A 17,663-nucleotide genomic window follows, 5' to 3' on the forward strand; every position below is an offset into this window, starting at 1 on the left:
ACTCAGAAATCTGCCTGCCTCTGCCTCCCAAGTGCTGGGATTAAAGGCATATGCCACCACCACCCAGCTTCATCTATATTTTTATGTGTCTTTCTAACATAGATAATGGAGGAAAAATCATAAGAAAGAAAGAAAGAAAGAAAGAAAGAAAGAGAGGAAGAGAGACAAAAACAAAATAAGAAAGTCAGAATGATGTCAAACAAATAACTTAATGATGTACCTCAAAAATCTCAGGCAAACAAGTACAAACCAACCCCAAAGCAGAGGACAAAAAAAACAAAAAAAACAAAAAACCCCAGAAAATTATAACAATGGCATTATTATTGAAATGGAGATTAAAATGTCAATACATATAATCAAAGAGTTGATTCTTTGAAAAAAAGTTAATCAAAATTGTGAGGCTCCCATCCAGATTAACCAAAAAAAAAAAAAAAAAGAAAGAAAGAGAAGTTCTAATTAACAATGGACTGTAGCCTCAAACTATATGTGAACTTAAATTATTCTAAAGAACCATAGTAAGAAAAATAGTGCAGTGCTGGCACAAAACTAGACATGTAGAATAGAATAGAAGACCCAGGAGCAAACCCAGAGCTAAAGCAGCTTCAATACAAGGGTGTCAGAATGACATGGGAGAAAGACAGCACCCTCAACCCATGGTGCTAAGGAGACTGAATTTCCACGTGACAGAATGAAGATAGATACGTATTTTCTCAGCTTGTATAAAAATCATTTCTATTTATAAATGCTTGTGCTTACCTATCTGCCCCAAACATGAAGGTCAGGAAGCCTTCGTTGGATGCCTTAAGGCAATCAAGATGGAACGTTCTGATAATTAGTTATAATAAAGATCTGACAGCCAAGAGCTGTCAGGAAGTAATGTAAATATGTCAGTAGACCTTCATGTGGGACATGAAGCTTCGAAGCTTCTAGAGGAAAAAAGAGGTAAACACATGTCTAGATACGGGCAGAGGAGCAGACTTTCTGCAAAGACTCCAATAGCTCAGGAAATGATCCCAAGGACTGACGGGTAAAATGAAATGTGGAAAGCTTCGGCAGAGCAAAGGGAATAATCATCAGAGTGAAGAGAAGCCTTCAGAATGGGTGTGGTGGTTTGAAGAAAAAGAGCCCCTTAGGCTCATAGCAAATGGGAATATTGGAAGGTGTGGCCTTGCTGGGGTGGGTGTGGCCTAGGTGAGTGGGTGTGGCCTCATTGGAGTAGGTGTGGCCTTGTTGGAGTGGGTGTTGTCTAGGTGAGTGGGTGTGGCCTTATTGGAGTGGGTGTGGTCTGGGTGAGTGGGTGTGGGCTCATTGGAATGGGTGTGGTCTAGGTGAGTGGGTGTGGCCTCATTGGAACGGGTGTGGTCTGGGTGGGTGGGTGTGGCCTCGTTGGAGTGGGTGTGGTCTAGGTGAGTGGGTGTGGCCTCTTTGGAGTAGATGTAGCGGAGAAAGCATGTGACTAGGAGCTGACTTTGACATCTCTGATGCTCAAGCTAGGCCCAGTGTCTCATTTTCTTCCTGCTGTGTACAAAGCCAGATGTAGACCTCACAGCTACCTCTCCAGCACCATGCCTTCCTGCATGTTGCCATGTTTCCTTCCGTGATGATAATGGACTGAACCTCTGAACTGTAAGCCAGCCCCAATGAAATGCTATCCTTTATAAGAGTTGCCGTAGTCATGGCGTCTCTTCACAGCAATGGAAACCTCAAGTTAGACTAGGGGGAAGGGATCTTTGCCAACTACATACCACACAAGGGATTGATATCTAGACTATTAATTGCAAAATGTCTAGAATTTAAAAATCTAGGATAAAGAACTGCAGAAATTAAACATCAAGAGCCACCAATCAATACGTTGTTGAACTAAGTTAATAGACAGGCCTCAAGAAGAAATATAGATAAAGCAGTGAATATTTGAAAAAACATTCAGCATCCTTAGCTATCAGGGAGATGCAAATTAAAATCATGTTGAGATTCTATCTCACCCCAGGCGGAATGGCTGTCATCATGAAAGTAAACTGCTGGAGAATGAGGAAATTGTGGGTAAAGAGGAAACTGTATTCACTGCTGACAGAAATATAAACTGGTATAGCCACTATGAAAGCAATATGAAGTTCTCTCAAAAAAAAAAAAAACAAAAAAACAAAAACAAAATACACATAGCATATCACCCAAGTGTACCATCCCTGGGCTCCCACTGAAGGACTCTGACAAAATACACATAGCATATTACCCAAATGTACCTGTGTAACCATGTTTGTTGATACTTAATTTACAATAACCAAGACGCCAGCCTAGGAGCCAGGAAGTAGGAACCAGTGTCGATGTCTAGAGCAGATGAGTAGTTAAAATCTCCACGGTACGTATAGACAATGGAATCTCATGAAACTGTAGCATTTTCAGGGAGATAAGTGGATCCGGGAATAATTATGTTGGAAGAGATAAGCCAGTATCAGAAAGACAAACACTGCATGTTTTCTCTTATTTTTAATTCCTCTCTGCATTTAAATTCATGCATATACAAAAGTAAGATTGGGGACCACGAGAAAGGAGAATGAGCTGTTCAGAGGGGGCAGGGATGCATGTGCCATGAAATCAGAGGAGGGACTGTTTAGGGGGAGGAAGAGGGCCAACAACAGGGGACGGAAGAGGGGACGAGAATGAGGGCAGTAGAGATTTTAACAAGGTATAATGAAGTATATGAATAAGGTGCCAGCGTGAAGCCCACATCTTTGTCTCATAGTGTAAAAATTAATATTAAAATAAAGTCAGTTTTGTCATAAAGGGAAAAAGAAAATCAAAACAAGTAGTATCCGTTTCTATACACTCCAAAAATGGATAAAAACTATAGTCTGAGGCTGATGATGAATCTCTTCAGCCATGTACAAATTGCTTTTCTCTTCATGGAGCAATGTGAAACATTGTCTCTAAAGTTCTTTCACGTTGAGAGCTGTATGCGTGATCTCACGATCAATGACTTTAAGTAGAGCTGGCACATGCACGCATATATATTTTCTACCCATCAGAATGACCTGACGTCTCACTTTAAATGTTAGACATCCTAACTGATCTTGTCTCTGGAAAGCAATGTTATTGGTCACACGCAGGCCATAGAGCTGAGTTTACACAAGGCCCTCCATCACAACATAACATCTCAAGTAAAAGATACTAGCTCCATCATTAATGGTGATTGTTAAAGTGTCCTCTGAGAACAGCAAGCTGCTGGCCAGGCAGAAGTAGGAACACTTCCTCTCCAACTTGTCAATCACCAATATGGTGCCTACTGCCCTGCAAAATGCATAATGAGGAGAACAAAGAGGTTTCTATTTAATTCTTATTACTTAGAGCATTGTCAGGTTTACAGACATAAGCGAAGGCAGATGAGTTCATGATGTGCCAAGGCATGCTTTACTTCAGAACCACACCTGTGCTCCCTGATCTCCTGGCAGGAATAATTCCCTGAGCATGAAAATGATAGCTCAATTAATCATACACCCCCCCCTACACACACACACACACACACACACACACACACACACACACACACACACACACCGGAGGCGTCTCAATAATGAGGGAAATTCTTCTCTGATGTCAGGAGGGGAAAGATCATTACTCGATCCCCGACTCCAGTGAATTTCAAGTCCTTGCAGAATGACAACGGCTACAATCATCTTCCACTTTGGTACTTAATTCACTAAATATTTATCAAGAGTGATGATGTTTGTGATTCTGATAGTCGGTACAATGTTTCTCCCTTATAACATAAAACTATATACCTTCTGCAAATACGTCTCCCATGAAGACAAGGAACACATTTTTTTCATCTTGCCTAAGAGCATGAGGGCTTTTTTCCTTCTTTCTACCTCTCCTTTCTTTGTTTGGTTGAGGATATTTGGGGGACAAACCAGGTAGCTTGATCATGGCCTCATTACTTTCAACTAAAGTCCGTAGGCCTTTCTTTCTTCATATAAACTTACATTCAACTTACTCTCCATTATAATGTATAGTTGAATTTCATTTCATTGTATGTGTATGCGTGTTTTGCCTGCATGAATGGCTGTACCATGTGTGTACAGTGCCCACAGAGGCCAAGAAAGCAACAGATCCCCTGGGATAGGAGTTGCAGATGGTTGTTAGCTACCATGTGGGGGCTGAGAATTGAACCTAGATCCTCTGTAAGAGTAGCTCTAAAGCATTGAGTCAACTCTCTAGCCTTTACAGCTGATTTTTAATATACACTAAAGTAATGTTTACCTTGCAATTTACTTGGACTTGTTCAATGTTTTTATTTCAATCCACTGTCACAAGTAATCATGATCATTTGAAATCTCATCTAACCACACAATGCATTAATGTCTGTGATGGCATCTGAAAATGAAATGAGTAGAAGTATGTGTGTGTATATGAGTGTGTGTGTCAGCATGTGAGTCTGTGTATGTGTGTAAAAGTATGTGAGTGTGTGTATGTGTGTAAGTGTGTGTAAATATGTGTGTGAATATGTGTGTGAGTGTGTGTGTCAGCATGTGAGTCTGTGTATGTATGTAAGAGTATGTGAGTGTGTGTATGTGTGTAACTGTGTGTGTGAATATGTGTGTGAGTGTATGTCAGCGTGTGAGTATGTGTGTGTGTGAATATGTGTGTGTATGTGTGTGTATATGTGTGTGAGTGTATGTATGTGTGTGAGTATGTATTGTGTGAGTGTGTGTTAGTGTGTTGGTATGGGTGAGTATGTGTGTGTGTATGTATGTGTATGTGATGAAGAGTATTGTATGTATGTGTGCATCTGGAAGATAGAGGAAATTTTATGGAGTTGTTTCTCTCTTTTCTACCTGACATAGTTTCTGGAATCTGAACTAAGGTTGGCAAGTGTCTTAGTCAGGGTTTCTATTCCTGCACAAACATCATGACCAAGAAGCAAGTTGGGGAGGAAAGGGTTTATTCAGCTGACACTTCCACATTGCTGTTGATCACCAGAGGAAGTCAGGACTGGAACTCAAGCAGGTCAGGAAGCAGGAGCTGATGCAGAGGCCATGGAGGGATGTTCCTTACTGGCTTGCTTCCCCTGGCTTGCTCAGCCTCCTCTCTTATAGAACCCAAGACTTCCAGCCCAGGGATGGCACCACCCACAAGGGGCCCTCCCCCCTTGATCACTAATTGAGAAAATGCCCCACAGCTGGATCTCATGGAGGCATTTCCTCAAGGGAGGCTCCTTTCTCTGTGATAACTCCAGCCTGTGTCAAGTTGTCACGCAAAACCAGCCAGGACAGCAAGCGTGGGCCACAAGCCCTTCACCCACTAAGTCATCTCTCCCACCTAAAGCTGACAGTTGTAGCACCTAAATGTATCTAAGCTTTCCACCTACTAATAATCAGTAATGAGCAGATCCTGAGAAACTGGCCATCGTCTCACTGTGAGTCAACCTATAATGTTTATCTTCTAGACCCTCTTAAAACCTTGTCTTCAATCATGCTCGGACCCCCTGTCAGCCGCCTTGCTACAATCCTGACACAGATTCCCTGAACCTGCCAGTTCAGTAAGTTAAAGCCAAACAGGATGCTTATTGTAAGCTATTCACGTAAGCCTCTACGGGGTGCTAGTGGTCACTGCTTAGACTAACAAGGAACTGGTTTTTAAAGTCACTGTGGCTTCTTGCAAAAGATCAGTATAAAATAGGTTTTCATTCTAAGAACCCACATTCTTGGCTATGCTCAGCGACATACTCTTTATAAATACGAGGACAACATTTTTTAAAACTTCTTTCTCAATTCCTGAAGTTGGGGGTGAATTATTACTGGCAGTCAGGTTGGAGTGAGTACAGCTCTAACCCCTGACTTCTCTGAAAGCGGGCTTCATTTGGTTTACTTGTCCATTTATTTATCTTGAGATGGGTCTCCCTATGTAGCCCAGGCTGGCCCCAACCTTCCTCTAGAACCCCCACTACTCCTTTTTCAGTATTTTCCTCCAGTGTTGGAATTGTTCCCTAATCTTCAAACAACCAGGAACCTGACTGCCAATTCCTACTAGAAAAAGAAAAAGTTACTTTCTTTTAGTAAGAGCAAGGAAGTTCACCTACAAAATTCAAAGACGATAATAAAACCCAAATTCAAAATCCCGAAACAAGTGGAGCTCTGTAAGGAGCAGCCACAGCTGGACCACTAATTAGGACTTTTACCTTTGCAAATGTGTGGGAGGGGTCCATGATTTACAAATGGCTCACGTTTGATTCTCATGCTGGATCTCTTCTGTCCCTGGCTCCAGTTCTTCTCAGAATCTGTTGTCTGGCTTATGCTAATGGTTTTGTACATTTACCAGCCATTTTGTCTTCAAATATTATTTTTGGGCCATCGTCCTAGCTAGTGTTTTGTCACATTGGCACAAGAGTCACTGGAAGAGAAGGGACTCCACTGAGAAGTGTCCCCACCAGACTGGCCTGTGGGTGCATTTTCACAATTAGTTATTAATGTAGGAGGGCCCAGACCATTGTGAGTGGCCTGTTCCTGGGTCGGCAGGTGTCCTGGCTGGTTTAAGAAAGCAAGCAGAGCAAGTTATGATGACCAAGACATTAAGGACACTCCTCCATGGCCTCTGCATCAGCCCCTGCCTCCAGGTCCCTGCCTTGAGTCCCTGCCATGGTTTTCTTAGGTGATGGACCACAAATTGTACAATGAAAGAAACCTATAAGCCCTTTCTTCCCTGAGGGCTTTTTTGTTGAGTTTTTTTGTCTGTTTTTTTGTTTTTGTTTTTGGGGTTTTTTTCGGGGGGGGGGTTGGTCATGGTGTTTCATCACAGCGGTACTAAGACATGATCTCTCCTTGCTCATTAATATCATAAATAAATCATCATATGATTTATGATATGTATGATTTCTATGCTTTTCTAACTGTACAATCTAAGTGTATTAGCTCTTATTTTCCTCAAAGATAATTCCAGATATCCTCTTCAGACCCATCTTTTAATTCTGTCTTTATCTATATCTATGATATAATACATTTATTGAAAGCTGTTTTTAATTTTTTTATTGTACCATATCATATAGTTCTTTTTTTTTTAAAATATGGAACGTTTCACAAATTTGCATGTCATCCTTGCACAGGGGCCATGCTAATCTTCTCTGTATTGTTCCAATTTTAGTATATGTGCTGCTGAAGCAAGCACCATATAGTTCTTAATAAGCCTACATAAATTCTCCACCTTGTTATCCTGACACAGAATAAGTGTGTAGCGTTTTACGTCTGTGGTTGTTAACTCCCGTCTGGACCCACCGTGGCTCTTCTTCTGCCATGTTTAGTAGATGGTTTTGGTTTAAGGGTTTAACTGACCTGTGTTCTGGTTGCTTTTCATTTTGTGCTACACACTGTGTTCACTAATACTCAGAGAGAACTACTCCGTGTTAAGGGCATTTCATTTCCAACTAATAGGATTAATTGGGGAGCTGGAGGCACTGGTGAATTGAGACTCTTTAATCTAGCTAGCTTCAGGAACTGTGTTGATTTCACTAAACTGAACTCTCTTAATGGTTTCTGTATACTTTGAATTTACCCTTAAATTTTAAATACGTCCTTTCAAAAGACAACCTAGATTCAGGCAGCTTTATCAGAAATGTGTTACAAATTTTGGGTGGGACAGGAATAAGTGTCTATTTGCCACAGAAAGAGCACTAACAACAGACCAATGAAACAGTTCCTCCCAAGTCTAGCTGGGTGAACCATTAGCTGGGTGAACCATTAGCTGGGTGAACCATTAGCTGGGTGAACCATTGCATTTGTTGGTCTTACTTCCAGGAACATGAATGTTGGATTGCTTACAGAAGTAACTAAAACACAGTGCATCGTGGGAGGGTTACCCCATCAAGGAAGCTCCATCCCACCTTAGGTTCATCTGTATACACTAGCCCCTTCCAAGGCCACCCATGGCAGAGAGGTAGAAGGAAGTGCTACATAGACTTCTAGATGAACCATCAGAAGTGCTCCATCCCTCTACTCCCAACCTTCCTTTCACTGGGAAGCGGTACCACCCACTGTCACTCACTCCACTCTTCCTTTTAGAGGAGGAAGCTTCTCTGATGATGGTTGAGCTGATCCACGAGTATAGCAGAATACCATTAAAAGTCATTTTATTGCTATTTTTTTATAACTATTTTATCTGATTTTACCCTAGGTCTCTTGTCTTAGTTAGGGTTTTACTGCTGTGAACAGACACCATGACCAAGGCAACTCTTATAAGGACAACATTTAATTGGGGCTGGCTTACAGTTTCAGAGGTTCACTCCATTATCATCAAAGTGGGAGCATGGCAGCATCCAGGCAGGCATGATGCAGAGGAGCTGAGAGTTCTACATCTTCATCTGAAGGCTGTAAGGAGAAGAGCGGTTCCCACATGACTAGGAGAACAGTCTTAAAGTCCATGCCCATAGTGACACATTTCCTCCAACAAGGCCACACCCACACCAACAAGGCCACACCTACCTCAACAAGGCCACACCTCCAAATAGTGCCACTCCCTGAACCAAGCCTATCCAAACCACCACAACCTCTGAGCTATCTATTCTCAGGTTCTTGCTCACTCAAGCAGTGTCAGTATGGGTACCATCTAGTCTCATGGGCCTTAAGTCAAATCAGAAGTTGGTTGGTTACTCCCACAAAGTTTGTGCCACCACTGTCCTAGCATATCTTACAGGCAGAACACCTTTATGGATCAAAGGGGTGTGGGGCTTGGTGTTACTGTTCCTCCTTTGATGGCACCTTCCTGTACCAGCAGTGCTAGAATGTAGGGTGGGGGCGCTACCTAGGCGCCAGCTCACCTTCTCTGTCTTCAATGAGTTGTGTAGGTGTTGCCTTCAGCAATGGGGCTGTCTCAGGCAGGCTTTTCTATTGCTGTGAAGAGACACCATGACCGACCATGGCAACCCTTATAAAGGAAAGCATTTCACTGGGGCTGGCGTACAGTTCAGAGGTCTAGTCCATTGTCATCATGCCGGGAAGCATGGCAGCCTGCAGGCAGACATGGGACTGGGGAGGTAGCTCAGAGTTCTACATCCAGACCAGCAGACAGAAGGAAGACTGAGCCATTCAGCCTGGGTTGAGCATCCGAGACCTCAAAGCCCAGTGACCCACTTTCTCCAACAATACCACACCTGCTCCAAAAAGGCCACACCTTCTAATAGTGCCACTCCCTGTGGGCCTATGGGAGGGAGATATTTTTATTCAAACCACCACAAGGGCCTTGCTGTCAGTTTGTGAAGAGCAACCTATAGTCTTGGCAACAACCTGATAACAATCAAGCATTGATCCGAGCTGGATTAAACCTAAGTTTAGTGTGGAAGGTTCACCACAAGAGTGCCCTAGGCCACAAGGTTTAGTGAACAGTAGTGAAAGTTCTCACAATCAGTTTCTTAAGGCCATACTCCCAGATATTAATTCAATTGTTAGTATAATTAATTAATTAATTAAATTTGAAATGGTAAAGGTCTTCATTTTGTAACTTTCTTGTATTTCGGTAGATTTCGTCATTCACTATGCTGACTGGAATTTTATCACTGTTCTAAGTAGCACTCTGCGTGAGATCACTCTGTCCCTCTGGAGTCTACGTCTGGGTAATGACTGTGTTGTTTTCAGTTTCCAGTTGTTTGTAGGTAGTCATTTTCTAAATGTTTCTGAAGACCTCAGTGTGCTAATGGAAATGTAAACACCTTGGCTTCATTTTGATAATGTACTAGCAGTCAGTATAAATGATAACAGACAAGTGTGGCCTGATTACCATCACTCAGGAAAACAATATTATGTTAGAAATTCCAGATAATCTTCTCAGGGTGGCTATAGACTTAAAACATTATACAAACTCATCTTTAAGAAGGTTCTGATAATAATTAGCTTCTTAGCAACATGGGGCTTTTTAGAGCAAGCATCTGTTAGGAAGGCTGAAATAAAGGAGAAATTGTCACGAAAGCCTCTCATTAAGAGGTGTCATTCACTTGCTAAGATGCATTAAGACAGCAATACCCTCTCAATACAGTTATGAATATTTATTGTCATTTCATTTTGAGATTGGTTCCAATCTACTGACTTCTTCCAGTGGAGTCTTGCAATCAATGTAATTAGTTTCCAGTAGATTTCAAATGTAAATGTGGTTTATTGGTCATGTGGAAAGTAGCAACAGCACAGGATCCTAAGCTGACTGCCGTGGCTCAAACCACTGCTATGTTATCCAATGTAAATAAACTCCCAGCACAGGATCCTAAGTTGACTGCCATGGCTCAAACCACTGCTATGTTATTCAATGTAAATAAACTCCCTTTAGACTCAATTTTATCATCTGTAAGCTGGGGGGAGGGGAGGGAATAATACTACACATCTTGTAAAGTATTTAAACGATTAAAGGGGATCAGCCATATAAACAAACTTGCCTAGGGCTGTCCCCTAATGTCCTCCTTAAATGGTAGTAACCATGTGCAATATATCTGAAAGTATAAACTAGGCACATAATCATGGACAGAGCAGTAGAATAGCAGCAAATAATGGCAGGTATACATATTCATAATGGCAGGTATACATATTCATAATGGCAGGTATACATATTCATAATGGCAGGTATACATATTCAGACATCACTCCTCCAGAATGATCCAACCTTATGGACCACCTAGCAAGTCCATTTTCTCATCTCTGCAACCTTAGTCCAGGAGGAAGCTCAGGAGGAAGATATGATGTTCATAGACAGACTCAACAGGAAACAAGACAGATACAAGAGAGAATTGTCAGGTTCTATAGCAAATTTAATGTGTGAAGATAGACCAGCCTCACAGAATCAACAAAAAAATGCGCCTTTTCATATATTTCCCATTGGTACTATAATTAAACATCATTCAGAAATAGAAAAATACTTTCTAAATATGATCTTTAGTAATGTTCACACAGCCAAGATCGACAGCTAATGGAGACAATCCTGTTCAAACATGGCGCACAGGGTGGTGCATGCCTTCAGGAGCGCCTGTACTGAGTTGAGGGAGGCAGAAAGATGACTAGTTCAAAAGCCCTGTAATGGCTATTTTGTTTTTAAGCCTTACTTATTTATTTTATGTATATATGAGTACACTGTAGCTGTACAGATGGTTGTGAGCCACCATGTGGTTGCTGGGATTTGAACTCAGGACCTTCAGAAGAGTGGTCAGAGCTCTTAACCACTGAGTCATCTCACCAGCACCCCCTGTAATGGCTACTTAGCAAGACTTTACTTCAAATGACAACAACAAAAAAGAAGAAAAAAAAAAGGAAAAAAGACAGACAGGAAGGAAGGAAGGGAAAGGCAAGCAAGACAAGGAGAACAGCAAAGAAGAATTCTCATGAGGTCACCATTGGTTTTGCGCTGGAACTTCTCAGCAACAGAGGAAGAAGTGTATGAAGCAAACAATGAGCCAAAGAGGAAATCTGCTTATACAGAGCACAATGTTAGACGTGAGCATGCTGGGAGAACTAGCAAGAACAAGTGTTGGTGAGGTCACGGACACGCTCCCATCAGGCTTCCTTATCCACCTCTCCTAATTAGATATTGTTTACTTACTAACAGTTAGCCTCTCCTATCTAGTGGCACATATCTTTACTGCTCCAATACCCACACAATTTATGATCGCTGAATAAGGTGAACTTATAATACCAAAATACCAATAAGAGACCAGTGGGGGCAACAGCAGCAAGGACACTAAGCTATTCTCTTCTTGAGAGTTAGAACTGACTTTGTACTGAACACTGGAAGAAAATTTGAGCTGTAGTACGTATTTATTAAACTAATTACTTCTGAGTGCCCATGGTGACACAGTTGACACTAGGATTAATCAAAATGATTTGATGGCTCCTGCCCACATAGATAGAGTTTGCTATCTGGTGGGGAAAAAAGAGAAATATATGGCTTTCATAAGGAAAGTGTTTGTAAAATATACGTTGTATTTGTAAAATGTCCATTGTAATAAGGTTTGTGAAGGGGTAATGTGGGCATCATGTTATTGTGCACTGTGTAAATTTATCTTTGTATTATTCAAATGCTGATTTCTCTGCCCTCGTATCTTGTTTCAATCTGGACACAGCATTATAATGTTTATGTCAAGAATCTCCTGTCTCAAGTGTGTGTAAACAATGCTTACCATTTATTCTCTGCCTTGTCAACAAAAGCCGATCCAGCCAACAGCTGGGCAGAAGAGAGATTAGAGCTGAACTTCCACCAGGTAGGGGAGTGGTAGAGAGAGTAGAGTAAGACAGATTCAACCATGAAGGTGAGGAGACTTCATGGCAAAACACATCTGAAGCTCAGAGAGCCGGACCAATACTATAATGCAAGTCTCTCAGGGATTTTGGATGGGAGATAAACAGAATAGCTTAGAGGGTTATAATAGAGTTATATGGCCTAGTTATTGTGCTAAAGCTTAAAAATAAATCTTGGTCTCTCTGTGTCATTATTGAGTAACAGGATAGGATAAAGAGAAACAGCTGGTGTGCTAATTTACTACATACATTTATATTAAAATTACCACTGCAGGGTAACATAAAACCAAAAATCTGCTAGGGTGAAGGGCTGAGGAAGAGAGAACATGGAATTTGGAGAATGGATGTTGCTTTAGATCTGAGGAACTAAGAGGAAAGCACTCAAACACAGGGGCAGGCAGCAGCATCCCAGGGCACAGGAACGAGCTAGAAACCAAAGACACCTGAGCTGGGAGAGCATGGTGAGGGAAGAGGCATAGCAGTCCACAGGACAGATTCCCAAACTCTGCTGCTGATAATAGAGGGCTAATTTAAAAACTCATACAAGAAAAGGCTTAAATTATCTAAGAGTGTCTTAGTTAAGGTTTCTATTGCTGTGAAAAGACACCATGACCATGGCAACTTTTACAGAGGAAAATATTTAATTGAGGCTGGATTACAGTTCAGAGGTTTAGTCCATTATCATTATCCAGGAAGCATGGTGGTATGGAGGGAGACATGGTGCTGGAGGGTAGCTGAGGGTTCTACATCCAGATCAGGCAAACAAGTATTCAAATGCCTGAGCCTATTGGGGGGCATTTCTCATTCAAACCATCATGCCATTCATCAAAACACTAACTGCTTCTCTACCAACACCTTTTAAAGTACAGCAATATAAACATTATGTATCATATCTACTCGCAAACACAAACATTATGTATCATTATAGGGGGTGGTTCCAATGCTAAGGTCCTGTTCCCCAACTGGTTCTTGATGCATCAATAAAGATACCAGTGACCAATGACTGAGGATGGGATGGGACACTTAGAGTTGTGAGGGAGGACTTAGGGAATCAGGAGAACTGACCACCTTATCAGATTATGTCTGGGGTAGCAGGGGAGGTTTAGCAATGCCCAGTCACTGAGTTAGCAAAGGCATTTTAAGACTAACTGGTGTGTGTGTGTGTGTGTGTGTGTGTGTGTGTGTGTGTGTGTCTTTCATCTACAGATCCAAGGAAACCTGGGCTAGGGCTGGTGGCACAGTCCTCCCAGAGCTTAAAGCAGGGAAACATTATGTATCATATCTAGTCACAAACATAAACATTATGTATCATATCTACTCACAAACTTGCTAGGTTTTTTATGCATTGAGGTGATCTATCCTGAAATCAGTAGGTTTGTCACTTTTAAATTTCACACCTGGTCCTCCATATTGTTTCTCATCCCCATCCTATAACCCCCACTCTCTAAGTCTGATTTTTAACATTGTACAAAGAGTCAAAAACAGAAACAGAGGGCACAGAGTAGCCTCCCTCCAATTTTCTCTCTCTAAATTATAAAAGTCAGGTACTGCTGGAGGATAGAATCATTACAGCCTTGGGTGTAGGTTTAAAGCAAATTCCACCCTTTATTAGAAGTGAGGCTCGGGCACGTTACAGAAGCTCATTAAGCCTTAATTCCCTCATCAGTAAAATGAAGATAATATTATCACAGATGAGGAAATGAATGAGAAGTGCTTATATAGCATCTTTTATACAGGGAGCGTCTAATGGTTTGTTATTACCAGCATCATATGACCAAATTGTCTATGACAAAGCACATACAGTCAATTTCAACTGCATATGTCATGTGGTAACAACTCCTAAAGAGCCCCCACCCCACCCTGCCTTGCTGGCAAGCTAGGGGATGCATTTATTCCTATAGTCAACAGATACCTATTGAACAAATACCAAGTTTTTATTAGTTGTATTTAATAGGGGTGTGGTTAATAAACATCTGTATAGAATGCATTGTTAAAGCTAAAGAGCAGTAGATGTATATTTATATAAAAACATTCCAGATATGGGGAACTTGGTGGCAGAAAAGGTTTCTGAACACTTGATCCAGAGTGTGTCATTCCTATTAAACTATAAATACACCCAGGGGAGTATGATAACCTTAGTCTGGATTAGTGCTTCTCAACCTTTCTCATGCTGCAACACTTTAATACAGTTCCCCATGTTGTGGTGACCCTCAACCATAAAATTACTTTTGTTGCTACTGTACGCCTGTAATGTTGCTACTGTTATGAATCACAATGTATATATCTGATACATCCCACAGGATGGGATCCACTGGTCTAGTTTCAAATATGTTCTATTACTTTGTAGAGGAAACTCTCCTGGGCTAAACAGGAAAGGAAATAGGATGAGGAAGTAGGAAACCGTTTAAAGGAATATAATACTTATTATTTCAAATTTTTACTTGGAGAAGGAATTCATATATAGTTGAATACTTACAAATTTAAGCTCCAGGGGCTGAAGTGATAGCTCAGTGACTATGTGCTCAGTACTCCTGTAGATGGGTTGGGTTTCTAGAACCTGTATCAGGCAGCTCACAATCCCCTGTAACTCCAGTTCCAGGCATCCAACATCCTCTGGCCTTTGCAGGCAGTTGCATGCAGGTGGTACATATAAAGTCTCTCTCTCTCTCTCTCTCTCTCTCTCTCTCTCTCTCTCTCTCTCTTTCTCTCTCTCCCTCCCTACCTCCCTCTCTCTCTCTCTCCTTCTCTCTCTCTCTCTCTCTCTCACACACACACACACATACACACATATACACATACATATATACACACATACACACATTAATTAATTAATTAATTAATTAAACATTTTAAACAATTAGTACTCTGCTTCCTGCTATGTTTTCTAGGTATCCAGTTGTAAAGTATGTCTTACTTCAGGGAGAGACTCAATTATCAACTTTTTAAAAAAGTCTAAAACATACGCAGATTGATCTAGACACCAGTCTTTTCTTTCTCTTCTTCAGTGTCATGGGAAGGAAGACAGAGGCCTATTTGCATAATTCTCCCTGGCCCTACTTAGAGCTGTGTGCACACAGAGAGCCTTCCTCGGCCTGATGCTGTGGCCAGCTGAGCTGTGTGCACACAGAGAGCCTTCCCTTAGAGCTGTGTGCACACAGAGAGCCTTCCCTTAGAGCTGTGTGCACACAGAGAGCCTTCCTCGGCCTGACACTGTGGCCAGCTGTTCTTCAGCTCACCTATGTTTTCCCCCACTTTCCCTTGAGACATATTTCTCCACCTTTAACTACCTTGAATCACAACCATATCAGACTGGAAGAAATAATAGAAGTGACTGGTCTGACAGTTTTCTCTTCCATCAGGGGAATGCTGAAGATCTGAGGTCTGATTGGTATTCTCCTCAAACTTCCTTGAGCTCACGGCTAATAGGCTAGCTGTGAGGTATGGGTGAAGCAGATGAGAGAGCAAAAAGCACAACCATTCTCCCGGCAAGGGAAACTTTCAAACTGCTGAGCCCTTGTGCACAGCATGTACGCCAGTGAGTGTACACTCAGAATGTATGTCCAACACACGATTATATTTATAAGACTATTTTATACTAAATTATGTCACACAGCATAGTGAGATGTACATACCTACATTTTTTTTATGTGTACAGTTTTTGGTTTCACACAAAATATACACTTCAAACATCTATTGAATATACAGCTGAGTATATATTTTTCTAATATTTATTTTATTTATTATATGTAAGTACACTGTTAGCTGTCTTCAGACAAGGGAATCAGGTCTTGTTAGGGATGGTTGCTAACCACCATGTGGTTGCTGGGATTTGAACTTAGGACCTCTAGAAGAGCAGTCAGTGCTCTTAACCACTGAGCCATCTCTCCTGCCCCATAGCTGTGTATATTTATGACTATAGTGTGGCAGTTTGAGTGAGATTGGCCCCCATAGGCCCAGATATTTGAATGTTTGGTTCTCAGTTCATGGAACTGTTTGGGAAAGATTAGGAGGTATGGACTTTTTTGAGAAGGTGTGTCACTGTGGGTGGACTTTGAAGTTTCAAAGTCCTTGCCAAGCCCAATGTCAGTCTCTTTCTCTGTGTGTGTCTCTCTCTATGTCTCTGTCTCTGTGTCTCTGTGTCTGTCTGTCTCTCTCTCTCTCTCTCTCTCTCTCTCTCTCTCTCTCTCTCTCTCTCTCTCTCTCTCTCTCTCTCTCCTGCTTGTGGATCTGATGAAAGCTCCCAGCTACTCCATACCATTCCTGCCCAATGTCATGTTCTCGGTCATGATGGTCATAGACTAATCCTCTGAAGCTATAAGCAAGTCCCCAGTCAAATGTTGTCTTTTATAAGTTGTCTTAGTCATGCTATCTCCTCACAGCAACAGAACAGTAACTAAGACAAGTCTATTTTTAAATGTGTCACTTGTTCATATTTCAAATACATATTGTAATGAGAACCTATTTCTGACTGTCAGCAGAGCCTACAGGTATAAACTATATGATTTATAATAGTACAGCAATGAGATTTTTGTGTAGGCTTACTAATACTGGTGTTGTGGACAGCCCTGATACTGTTTATATTTTGATGTTAATTCTGCTTTCCCAGGAGGGGTTGTCTGGAAAGAGGAGAGAGTCAGGTACTCAGGTGACTTCTTGTGAACCTTCCTCTAATGAATAAAGAAAGCAATCACTGAGTGAGAAGGCGGGACTTCCAGGTTGGAAAGAGGCAGGAAAGGGTTGCGGGGTTTCAGAAGAGGACAAGATGTAGCCACTAGTGACTCCTGATTTAGATGGTGAATCCTGGTGCATTCGCCACTGGAATATTTAGAGTAAATAAGGCTTACAAGATTAGGATTCTTGTTCTGTTGCTCCCAGTGACTGAGTTACCATTGACTCTGAACTAAGCTTATGTGGTGTTTTCCTTCACATGAAGGCTCAACTGGGTTCCAGAGAGAAAGGGACAGTGGCAAAGTGTGGGTTTGCAAGAAGTGCACCCCATAAGGCTGTGGGAATTTTAAAGTAGTGGGATCGCCAGTGGGAACTCAGTGAGCTGGGTGGAGAGATTTTGGAGCTCTGAGTCAGTCTCCACGAGATGAGAACAGGCCGGCCATGCCCGCCAATGCCTGGCCGGCCAGCCTGCCAGAGTCTGCTCTGTTAGCATGAATTGCATATTTTTAAATATCTCCCGCAACATATTGGTACTATTAAAACCAAGGCCAGGTATGGGGAGACGCAAATGAGGGATTCCAGTAGTAAATCCGAGAAGGCCCCTTTCTCAGGCCCCGCCATATACCACTTGTCTCTCCCAACTTGCAGCCTGATTAAAAATGTGATTTTTGGGCTGGTGAGATGGCTCAGCGGGTAAGAGCACTGACTGCTCTTCCGAAGGTCCTGAGTTCAAGTCCCAGCAAC

General features: G+C 41.8%; 1 non-coding gene across 1 annotated transcript; it reads right to left on the minus strand.

Moving 5' to 3' along the window:
* Positions 1-7,048: 7,048 nt before the first annotated feature.
* LOC116083022 lies at positions 7,049-7,155 on the minus strand. The gene has a single exon (XR_004115570.1). It is a non-coding gene; the product is annotated as a U6 spliceosomal RNA (small nuclear RNA).
* Positions 7,156-17,663: the final 10,508 nt, after the last annotated feature.

Source organism: Mastomys coucha, unplaced genomic scaffold (genome assembly GCF_008632895.1).
Source record: "Mastomys coucha isolate ucsf_1 unplaced genomic scaffold, UCSF_Mcou_1 pScaffold11, whole genome shotgun sequence".
NCBI classification, from domain to species: Eukaryota; Metazoa; Chordata; class Mammalia; order Rodentia; family Muridae; genus Mastomys; species Mastomys coucha.